Consider the following 12,390-nt stretch of genomic DNA (forward strand, 5'->3'; position numbering starts at 1 on the left):
CTCGCTAACTCACATTGACGAATTAACACACAATTTGCGTCCATATGAAATACTCTGGATTCCCTGCATTGTCCTTCTAAATCAAGATACGTTTCTACGGAAAGGATAGGATTTTCTTTGGGGTTCCGAGTATCTCTTTTCCGATGCATTATTCCTCTTTACTGCATCCCTCGCTCCCTCACATTTACGAATTAACACACAATTTGCGTCCATATGAAATACTCTGGATTCCCTGCATTGTCCTTCTAAATCGGGATACGTTTCTACGGAAACGACAGGATTTTCTTTGGGGTGCCGAGTATCTCTTTTCCGATGCATTATTCCTCCTTTACTGCATCCCTCGCTCCCTCACATTGCCGAATTAACACACAATTTGCGTCCATATGAAATACTCTGGGTTCCCCGCATTATCTTTCTAAATCGAGATACGTTTCTACGGAAACGATAGGATTTTCTTTTGGGAGTCGAGTATCTCTTTTCCGATGCATTATTCCTCCTCTACTGCATCCCTCGCTCCCTCACATTGACGAATTAACACACAATTTGCGTCCATATGAAATACTCTGGATTCCCTGCATTGTCCTTCTAAATCGAGATACGTTTCTTCGGAAACGATAGGATTTTCTTTGGGGTTCCGAGTATCTCTTTTCCGATGCATTATTCCTCCTTTACTGCATCCCTCGCTCCCTCACATTGACGAATTAACACACAATTTGCGTCCATATGAAATACTCTGGATTCCCTGCATTGTCTTTCTAATACAAGATACGTTTCTACGGAAACGATAGGATTTTCTTTGGGGTTCCGAGTATCTCTTTTCCGATACATTATTCCTCCTTTACTGCATCCCTCGCTAACTCACATTGACGAATTAACACACAATTTGCGTCCATATGAAATACTCTGGATTCCCTGCATTGTCCTTCTAAATCGAGATACGTTTCTACGGAAACGATAGGATTTTCTTTGGGGTTCCGAGTATCTCTTTTCCGATGCATTATTCCTCCTTGACTGCATCCCTCGCTCCCTCACATTGACGAATTAACACAAAATTTGCGTCCATATGAAATACTCTGGATTCCCTGCATTGTCCTTCTAAATCAAGATACGTTTCTACGGAAACGATAGGATTTTCTTTGGGGTTTCAAGTATCTCTTTTCCGATGCATTATTCCTCCTTTACTGCATCCCTCGCTAAGTCACATTGACGAATTAACACACAATTTGCGTCCATATGAAATACTCTGGATTCCCTGCATTGTCCTTCTAAATCGAGATACGTTTCTACGGAAACGATAGGATTTTCTTTGGGGTTCCGAGTATGTCTTTTCCGATGCATTATTCCTCCTTTACTGCATCCCTCGCTCCCTCACATTGACGAATTAACACACAATTTGCGTCCATATGAAATACTCTGGATTCCCTGCATTGTCCTTCTAAATCGGGATTCGTTTCTACGGAAACGACAGGATTTTCTTTTGGGTTCCGAGTATCTCTTTTCCGATGCATTATTCCTCCTTTACTGCATCCCTCGCTCCCTCACATTGCCGAATTAACACACAAATTGCGTCCATATGAAATACTCTGGGTTCCCTGCATTATCTTTCTAAATCGAGATACGTTTCTACGGAAACGACAGGATTTTCTTTTGGGAGTCGAGTATCTCTTTTCCGATGCATTATTCCTCCTTTACTGCATCCCTCGCTCCCTCACATTGACGAATTAACACACAATTTGCGTCCATATGAAATACTCTGGATTCCCTGCATTGTCCTTCTAAATCGAAATACGTTTCTACGGAAACGATAGGATTTTCTTTGGGGTTCCGAGTATCTCTTTTCCGATGCATTATTCCTCCTTTACTGCATCCCTCGCTCCCTCACATTGTCGAATTAACACACAATTTGCGTCCATATGAAATACTCTGGATTCCCTGCATTGTCCTTCTAAATCGGGATCTGTTTCTACGGAAACGACAGGATTTTCTTTGGGGTTCCGAGTATCTCTTTTCCGATGCATTATTCCTCCTTTACTGCATCCCTCGCTCCCTCACATTGCCGAATCAACACACAAATTGCGTCCATATTAAATACTCTGGGTTCCATGCATTATCTTTCTAAATCGAGATACGTTTAGACGGAAACGATAGGATTTTCTTTTGGGAGTCGAGTATCTCTTTTCCGATGCATTATTCCTCCTTTACTGCATCCATCGCTCCCTCACAATGACGAATTAACACACAATTTGCGTCCATATGAAATACTCTGGATTCCCTGCATTGTCCTTCTAAATCGAGATACGTTTCTACGGAAACGATAGGATTTTCTTTGTGGTTCCGAGTATCTCTTTTCCGATGCATTATTCCTCCTTTACTGCATCCCTCGCTCCCTCACATTGACGAATTAACACACAATTTGTGTCCATATGAAATACTCTGGATTCCCTGCATTGTGCTTCTAAATCAAGATACGTTTCTACGGAAACGATAGGATTTTCTTTGGGGTTCCGAGTATCTCTTTTCCGATGCATTATTCCTCCTTTACTGCATGCCTCGCTCCCTCACATTGACGAATTAACACACAATTTGCGTCCATATGAAATACTCTGTATTCCCTGCATTGTCCTTCTAAATCGGGATTCGTTTCTACTGAAACGACAGGATTTTCTTTGGGGTTCCGAGTATCTCTTTTCCGATTCATTATTCCTCCTTTACTGCATCCCTCATTCCCTCAAATTGCCGAATTAACACACAAATTGCGTCCATATGAAATACTCTGGGTTCCCTGCATTATCTTTCTAAATCGAGGTACGTTTCTACGGAAACGACAGGATTTTCTTTTGGGAGTCGAGTATCTTTTTTCCGATGCATTATTCTTCCTTTACTGCATCCCTCGCTCCCTCACATTGACGAATTAACACACAATTTGCGTCCATATGAAATACTCTGGATTCCCTGCATTGTCCTTCTAAATCGAAATACGTTTCTACGGAAACGATAGGATTTTCTTTGGGGTTCCGAGTATCTCTTTTCCGATGCATTATTCCTCCTTTACTGCATCCCTCGCTCCCTCACATTGACGAATTAACACACAATTTGCGTCCATATGAAATACTCTGGATTCCCTGCATTGTCCTTCTAAATCAAGATACGTTTCTACGGAAACGATAGGATTTTCTTTGGGGTTCCGAGTATCTCTTTTCCGATGCATTATTCCTCCTTTACTGCATCCCTCACTCCCTCACATTGACGAATTAACACACAATTTGCGTCCATATGAAATACTCTGGATTCCCTGCATTGTCTTTCTAAATCGAGATACGTTTCTACGGAAACGATAGGATTTTCTTTGGGGTTCCGCGTATCTCTTTTCCGATGCATTATTCCTCCTTTACTGCATCCCTCGCTTCCTCACATTGACGAACTAACACACAATTTGCGTCCATATGAAATACTCTGGATTCCCTGCATTGTCCTTCTAAAACGAGATACGTTTCTATGGAAACGATAGGATTTTCTTTCGGGTTCCGAGTATCTCTTTTCCGATGCATTATTCCTCCTTTACTGCATCCCTCGCTCCCTCACATTGACGAATTAACACACAATTTGCGTCCATATGAAATACTCTGGATTCCCTGCATTGTCCTTGTAAATCGAGATACGTTTCTACGGAAACGATAGGTTTTTCTTTGGGGTTCCGAGTATCTCTTTTCCGATGCATTATTCCTCCTTTACTGCAACCCTCCCTCCCTCACATTGTCGAATTAACACACAATTTGCGTCCATATGATTTACTCTGGATTCCCTGCATTGTCCTTCTAAATCGAGATACGTTTCTACGGAAACGATAGGATTTTCTTTGGGGTACCGAGTATCTCTTTTCCGATGCATTATTCCTCCTTTACTGCATCTCTCGCTCCCTCACATTTACGAATTAACACACAATTTGCGTCCATATGAAATACTCTGGATTCCCTGCATTGTCCTTCTAAATCGGGATTCGTTTCTACGGAAACGACAGGATTTTCTTTGGGGTTCCGAGTAACTCTTTTCCGATGCATTATTCCTCCTTTACTGCATCCCTCGCTCCCTCACATTGCCGAATTAACACACAATTTGCGTCCATATGAAATACTCTGGGTTCCCTGCATTATCTTTCTAAATCGAGATACGTTTCTACGGAAACGATAGGATTTTCTTTTGGAGAGTCGAGTATCTCTTTTCCGATGCATTATTCCACCTTTACTGCATCCCTCGCTCCCTCACATTGACGAATTAACACACAATTTGCGTCCATATGAAATACTCTGGATTCCCTGCATTGTCCTTCTAAATCGAGATACGTTTCTTCGGAAACGATAGGATTTTCTTTGGGGTTCCGAGTATGTCTTTTCCGATGCATTATTCCTCCGTTACTGCATCCCTCGCTCCCTCACATTGACGAATTAACACACAATTTGCGTCCATATGAAATACTCTGGATTCCCTGCATTGTCCTTCTAAATCGGGATTCGTTTCTACGGAAACGACAGGATTTTCTTTTGGGTTCCGAGTATCTCTTTTCCGATGCATTATTCCTCCTTTACTGCATCCCTCGCTCCCTCACATTGCCGAATTAACACACAAATTGCGTCCATATGAAATACTCTGGGTTCCCTGCATTATCTTTCTAAATCGAGATACGTTTCTACGGAAACGACAGGATTTTCTTTTGGGAGTCGAGTATCTCTTTTCCGATGCATTATTCCTCCTTTACTGCATCCCTCGCTCCCTCACATTGACGAATTAACACACAATTTGCGTCCATATGAAATACTCTGGATTCCCTGCATTGTCCTTCTAAAGCGAAATACGTTTCTACGGAAACGATAGGATTTTCTTTGGGGTTCCGAGTATCTCTTTTCCGATGCATTATTCCTCCTTTACTGCATCCCTCGCTCCCTCACATTGTCGAATTAACACACAATTTGCGTCCATATGAAATACTCTGGATTCCCTGCATTGTCCTTCTAAATCGGGATTCGTTTCTACGGAAACGACAGGATTTTCTTTGGGGTTCCGAGTATCTCTTTACCGATGCATTATTCCTCCTTTACTGCATCCCTCGCTCCCTCACATTGCCGAATCAACACACAAATTGCGTCCATATTAAATACTCTGGGTTCCATGCATTATCTTTCTAAATCGAGATACGTTTAGACGGAAACGATAGGATTTTCTTTTGGGAGTCGAGTATCTCTTTTCCGATGCATTATTCCTCCTTTACTGCATCCATCGCTCCCTCACATTGACGAATTAACACACAATTTGCGTCCATATGAAATACTCTTGATTCCCTGCATTGTCCTTCTAAATCGAGATACGTTTCTTCGGAAACGATAGGATTTTCTTTGTGGTTCCGAGTATCTCTTTTCCGATGCATTATTCCTCCTTTACTGCATCCCTCGCTCCCTCACATTGACGAATTAACACACAATTTGCGTCCATATGAAATACTCTGGATTCCCTGCATTGTGCTTCTAAATCAAGATACGTTTCTACGGAAACGATAGGATTTTCTTTGGGGTTCCGAGTATCTCTTTTCCGATGCATTATTCCTCCTTTACTGCATGCCTCGCTCCCTCACATTGACGAATTAACACACAATTTGCGTCCATATGAAATACTCTGGATTCCCTGCATTGTCCTTCTAAATCGGGATTCGTTTCTACAGAAACGACAGGATTTTCTTTGGGGTTCCGAGTATCTCTTTTCCGATGCATTATTCCTCCTTTACTGCATCCCTCGCTCCCTCACATTGCCGAATTAACACACAAATTGCGTCCATATGAAATACTCTGGGTTCCCTGCATTATCTTTCTAAATCGAGATACGTTTCTACGGAAACGACAGGATTTTCTTTTGGGAGTCGAGTATCTTTTTTCCGATGCATTATTCCTCCTTTACTGCATCCCTCGCTCCCTCACATTGACGAATTAACACACAATTTGCGTCCATATGAAATACTCTGGATTCCCTGCATTGTCCTTCTAAATCGAAATACGTTTCTACGGAAACGATAGGATTTTCTTTGGGGTTCCGAGTATCTCTTTTCCGATGCATTATTCCTCCTTTACTGCATCCCTCGCTCCCTCACATTGACGAATTAACACACAATTTGCGTCCATATGAAATACTCTGGATTCCCTGCATTGTCCTTCTAAATCAAGATACGTTTCTACGGAAACGATAGGATTTTCTTTGGGGTTCCGAGTATCTCTTTTCCGATGCATTATTCCTCCTTTACTGCATCCCTCACTCCCTCACATTGACGAATTAACACACAATTTGCGTCCATATGAAATACTCTGGATTCCCTGCATTGTCTTTCTAAATCGAGATACGTTTCTACGGAAACGATAGGATTTTCTTTGGGGTTCCGCGTATCTCTTTTCCGATGCATTATTCCTCCTTTACTGCATCCCTCGGTTCCTCACATTGACGAACTAACACACAATTTGCGTCCATATGAAATACTCTGGATTCCCTGCATTGTCCTTCTAAAACGAGATACGTTTCTATGGAAACGATAGGATTTTCTTTCGGGTTCCGAGTATCTCTTTTCCGATGCATTATTCCTCCGTTACTGCATCCCTCGCTCCCTCACATTGACGAATTAACACACAATTTTCGTCCATATGAAATACTCTGGATTCCCTGCATTGTCCTTGTAAATCGAGATACGTTTCTACGGAAACGATAGGTTTTTCTTTGGGGTTCCGAGTATCTCTTTTCCGATGCATTATTCCTCCTTTACTGCAACCCTCCCTCCCTCACATTGTCGAATTAACACACAATTTGCGTCCATATGATTTACTCTGGATTCCCTGCATTGTCCTTCTAAATCGAGATACGTTTCTACGGAAACGATAGGATTTTCTTTGGGGTACCGAGTATCTCTTTTCCGATGCATTATTCCTCCTTTACTGCATCTCTCGCTCCCTCACATTTACGAATTAACACACAATTTGCGTCCATATGATATACTCTGGATTCCCTGCATTGTCCTTCTAAATCGGGATTCGTTTCTACGGAAACGACAGGATTTTCTTTGGGGTTCCGAGTATCTCTTTTCCGATGCATTATTCCTCCTTTACTGCATCCCTCGCTCCCTCACATTGCCGAATTAACACACAATTTGCGTCCATATGAAATACTTTGGGTTCCCTGCATTATCTTTCTAAATCGAGATACGTTTCTACGGAAACGATAGGATTTTCTTTTGGAGAGTCGAGTATCTCTTTTCCGATGCATTATTCCTCCTTTACTGCATCCCTCGCTCCCTCACATTGACGAATTAACACACAATTTGCGTCCATATGAAATACTCTGGATTCCCTGCATTGTCCTTCTAAAACGAGATACGTTTCTTCGGAAACGATAGGATTTTCTTTGGGGTTCCGAGTATCTCTTTTCCGATGCATTATTCCTCCTTTACTGCATCCCTCGCTCCCTCACATTGACGAATTAACACACAATTTGCGTCCATATGAAATACTCTGGATTCCCTGCATTGTCCTTCTAAATCGAGATACGTTTCTACGGAAACGATAGGATTTTCTTTGCGGTTCCGAGTATCTCTTTTCCGATGCATTATTCCTCCTTTACTGCATCCCTCGCTAACTCACATTGACGAATTAACACACAATTTGCGTCCATATGAAATACTCTGGATTCCCAGCATTGTCCTTCTAAATCGAGATACGTTTCTACGGAAACGATAGGATTATCTTTGGGGTTCCGAGTATCTCTTTTCCGATGCATTATTCCTCCTTTACAGCATCCCTCGCTCCCTCACATTGCCGAATTAACACACAATTTGCGTCCATATGAAATACTCTGGATTCCCTGCATTGTCCTTCTAAATCGAAATACGTTTCTACGGACACGACAGGATTTTCTTTGGGGTTCCTAGTATCTCTTTTCCGATGCATTATTCCTCCTTTACTGCATCCCTCGCTCCCTCACATTGCCGAATTAACACACAAATTGCGTCCATATGAAATACTCTGGGTTCCCTGCATTATCTCTCTAAATCGAGATACGTTTCTACGGAAACGACAGGATTTTCTTTCGGGAGTCGAGTATCTCTTTTCCGATGCATTATTCGTCCTTTACTGCATCCCTCGCTCCCTCACATTGACGAATTAACACACAATTTGCGTCCATATGAAATACTCTGGATTCCCTGCATTGTCCTTCTAAATCGAAATACGTTTCTACGGAAACGATAGGATTTTCTTTGGGGTTCCGAGTATCTCTTTTCCGATGCATTATTCCTCCTTTACTGCATCCCTCGCTCCCTCACATTGACGAATTAACACACAATTTGCGTCCATATGAAATACTCTGGATTCCCTGCATTGTCCTCCTAAATCAAGATACGTTTCTACGGAAACGATAGGATTTTCTTTGGGGTTCCGAGTATCTCTTTTCCGATGCATTATTCCTCCTTTACTGCATCCCTCACTCCCTCACATTGACGAATTAACACACAATTTGCGTCCATATGAAATACTCTGGATTCCCTGCATTGACCTTCTAAATCGAGATACGTTTCTACGGAAACGATAGGATTTTCTTTGGGGTTCCGAGTATCTCTTTTCCGATGCATTATTCCTCCTTTACTGCATCCCTCGCTCCCTCACATTGCCGAATGAACACACAATTTGCGTCCACATGAAATACTCTGGGTTCCCTGCATTATCTTTCTAAATCGAGATACGTTTCTACGGAAACGATAGGATTTTCTTTTGGGAGTCGAGTATCTCTTTTCCGATGCATTATTCCTCCTTTACTGCATCCCTCGCTTCCTCACATTGACGAACTAACACACAATTTGCGTCCATATGAAATACTCTGGATTCCCTGCATTGTCCTTCTAAAACGAGATACGTTTCTATGGAAACGATAGGATTTTCTTTCGGGTTCCGAGTATCTCTTTTCCGATGCATTATTCCTCCTTTACTGCATCCCTCGCTCCCTCACATTGACGAATTAACACACAATTTGCGTCCATATGAAATACTCTGGATTCCCTGCATTGTCCTTGTAAATCGAGATACGTTTCTACGGAAACGATAGGTTTTTCTTTGGGGTTCCGAGTATCTCTTTTCCGATGCATTATTCCTCCTTTACTGCAACCCTCCCTCCCTCACATTGTCGAATTAACACAGAATTTGCGTCCATATGATTTACTCTGGATTCCATGCATTGTCCTTCTAAATCGAGATACGTTTCTACGGAAACGATAGGATTTTCTTTGGGGTACCGAGTATCTCTTTTCCGATGCATTATTCCTCCTTTACTGCATCTCTCGCTCCCTCACATTTACGAATTAACACACAATTTGCGTCCATATGAAATACTCTGGATTCCCTGCATTGTCCTTCTAAATCGGGATTCGTTTCTACGGAAACGACAGGATTTTCTTTGGGGTTCCGAGTATCTCTTTTCCGATGCATTATTCCTCCTTTACTGCATCCCTCGCTCCCTCACATTACCGAATTAACACACAATTTGCGTCCATATGAAATACTCTGGGTTCCCTGCATTATCTTTCTAAATCGAGATACGTTTCTACGGAAACGATAGGATTTTCTTTTGGAGAGTCGAGTATCTCTTTTCCGATGCATTATTCCTCCTTTACTGCATCCCTCGCTCCCTCACATTGACGAATTAACACACAATTTGCGTCCATATGAAATACTCTGGATTCCCTGCATTGTCCTTCTAAATCGAGATACGTTTCTTCGGAAACGATAGGATTTTCTTTGGGGTTCCGAGTATCTCTTTTCCGATGCATTATTCCTCCTTTACTGCATCCCTCGCTCCCTCACATTGACGAATTAACACACAATTTGCGTCCATATGAAATACTCTGGATTCCCTGCATTGTCCTTCTAAATCAAGATACGTTTCTACGGAAACGATAGGATTTTCTTTGCGGTTCCGAGTATCTCTTTTCCGATGCATTATTCCTCCTTTACTGCATCCCTCGCTAACTCACATTGACGAATTAACACACAATTTGCGTCCATATGAAATACTCTGGATTCCCAGCATTGTCCTTCTAAATCGAGATACGTTTCTACGGAAACGATAGGATTCTCTTTGGGGTTCCGAGTATCTCTTTTCCGATGCATTATTCCTCCTTTACAGCATCCCTCGCTCCCTCACATTGCCGAATTAACACACAATTTGCGTCCATATGAAATACTCTGGATTCCCTGCATTGTCCTTCTAAATCGGGATTCGTTTCTACGGAAACGACAGGATTTTCTTTGGGGTTCCTAGTATCTCTTTTCCGATGCATTATTCCTCCTTTACTGCATCCCTCGCTCCCTCACATTGCCGAATTAACACAGAAATTGCGTCCATATGAAATACTCTGGGTTCCCTGCATTATCTCTCTAAATCGAGATACGTTTCTACGGAAACGACAGGATTTTCTTTCGGGAGTCGAGTATCTCTTTTCCGATGCATTATTCGTCCTTTACTGCATCCCTCGCTCCCTCACATTGACGAATTAACACACAATTTGCGTCCATATGAAATACTCTGGATTCCCTGCATTGTCCTTCTAAATCGAAATACGTTTCTACGGAAACGATAGGATTTTCTTTGGGGTTCCGAGTATCTCTTTTCCGATGCATTATTCCTCCTTTACTGCATCCCTCGCTCCCTCACATTGACGAATTAACACACAATTTGCGTCCATATGAAATACTCTGGATTCCCTGCATTGTCCTCCTAAATCAAGATACGTTTCTACGGAAACGATAGGATTTTCTTTGGGGTTCCGAGTATCTCTTTTCCGATGCATTATTCCTCCTTTACTGCATCCCTCACTCCCTCACATTGACGAATTAACACACAATTTGCGTCCATATGAAATACTCTGGATTCCCTGCATTGACCTTCTAAATCGAGATACGTTTCTACGGAAACGATAGGATTTTCTTTGGGGTTCCGAGTATCTCTTTTCCGATGCATTATTCCTCCTTTACTGCATCCCTCGCTCCCTCACATTGCCGAATGAACACACAATTTGCGTCCACATGAAATACTCTGGGTTCCCTGCATTATCTTTCTAAATCGAGATACGTTTCTACGGAAACGATAGGATTTTCTTTTGGGAGTCGAGTATCTCTTTTCTGATGCATTATTCCTCCTTTACTGCATCCCTCGCTCCCTCACAATGACGAATTAACACACAATTTGCGTCCATATGAAAAACTCTGGATTCCCTGCATTGTCCTTCTAAATCGAGATACGTTTCTACGGAAACGATAGGATTTTCTTTGGGGTTCCGAGTATCTCTTTTCCGATGCATTATTCCTCCTTTAGTGCATCCCTCGAAACCTCACATTTACGAATTAACACAGAATTTGCGTCCAAATGAAATTCTCTGGATTCCCTGCATTGTCTTTCTAAATCGGGATTCGTTTCTACGGAAACGACAGGATTTTCTTTGGGGTTCCGAGTATCTCTTTTCCGATGCATTATTCCTCCTTTACTGCATCCCTCGCTCCCTCACATTGCCGAATCAACACACAAATTGCGTCCATATGAAATACTCTGGGTTCCATGCATTATCTTTCTAAATCGTGATACGTTTATACGGAAACGATAGGATTTTCTTTTGGGAGTCGAGTATCTCTTTTCCGATGCATTATTCCTCCTTTACTGCATCCCTCGCTCCCTCACATTGACGAATTAACACACAATTTGCGTCCATATGAAATACTCTGGATTCGCTGCATTGTCCTTCTAAATCGAGATACGTTTCTACGGAAACGATAGGATTTTCTTTGGGGTTCCGAGTATCTCTTTTCCGATGCATTATTCCTCCTTTACTGCATCCCTCGCTCCCTCACATTTACGAATTAACACACAATTTGCGTCCATATGAAATACTCTGCATTCCCTGCATTGTCCTTCTAAGTCGAGATACGTTTCTACGGAAACGATAGGATTTTCTTTGGGGTTCCAAGTATCTCTTTTCCGATGCATTATTCCTCCTCTACTGCATCCCTCGCTCCCTCACATTGAACAATTAACACACAATTTGCGTCCATATGAAAAACTCTGGATTCCCTGCATTGTCCTTCTAAATCGAGATATGTTTCTACGGAAACGATAGGATTTTCTTTGGGGTTCCGAGTATCTCTTTTCTGATGCATTATTCCTCCTTTACTGCATACCTCGCTCCCTCAAATTGACAAATTAACACACAATTTGCGTCCATATGAAATTCTCTGGATTCCCTGCATTGTCCTTCTAAATCGGGATTCGTTTCTACGGAAACGATAGGATTTTCTTTGGGGTTCCGCGTATCTCTTTTCCGATGCA

The sequence above is a fragment of the Schistocerca nitens genome, chromosome 2, assembly GCF_023898315.1.
Source record: "Schistocerca nitens isolate TAMUIC-IGC-003100 chromosome 2, iqSchNite1.1, whole genome shotgun sequence".
NCBI classification, from domain to species: Eukaryota; Metazoa; Arthropoda; class Insecta; order Orthoptera; family Acrididae; genus Schistocerca; species Schistocerca nitens.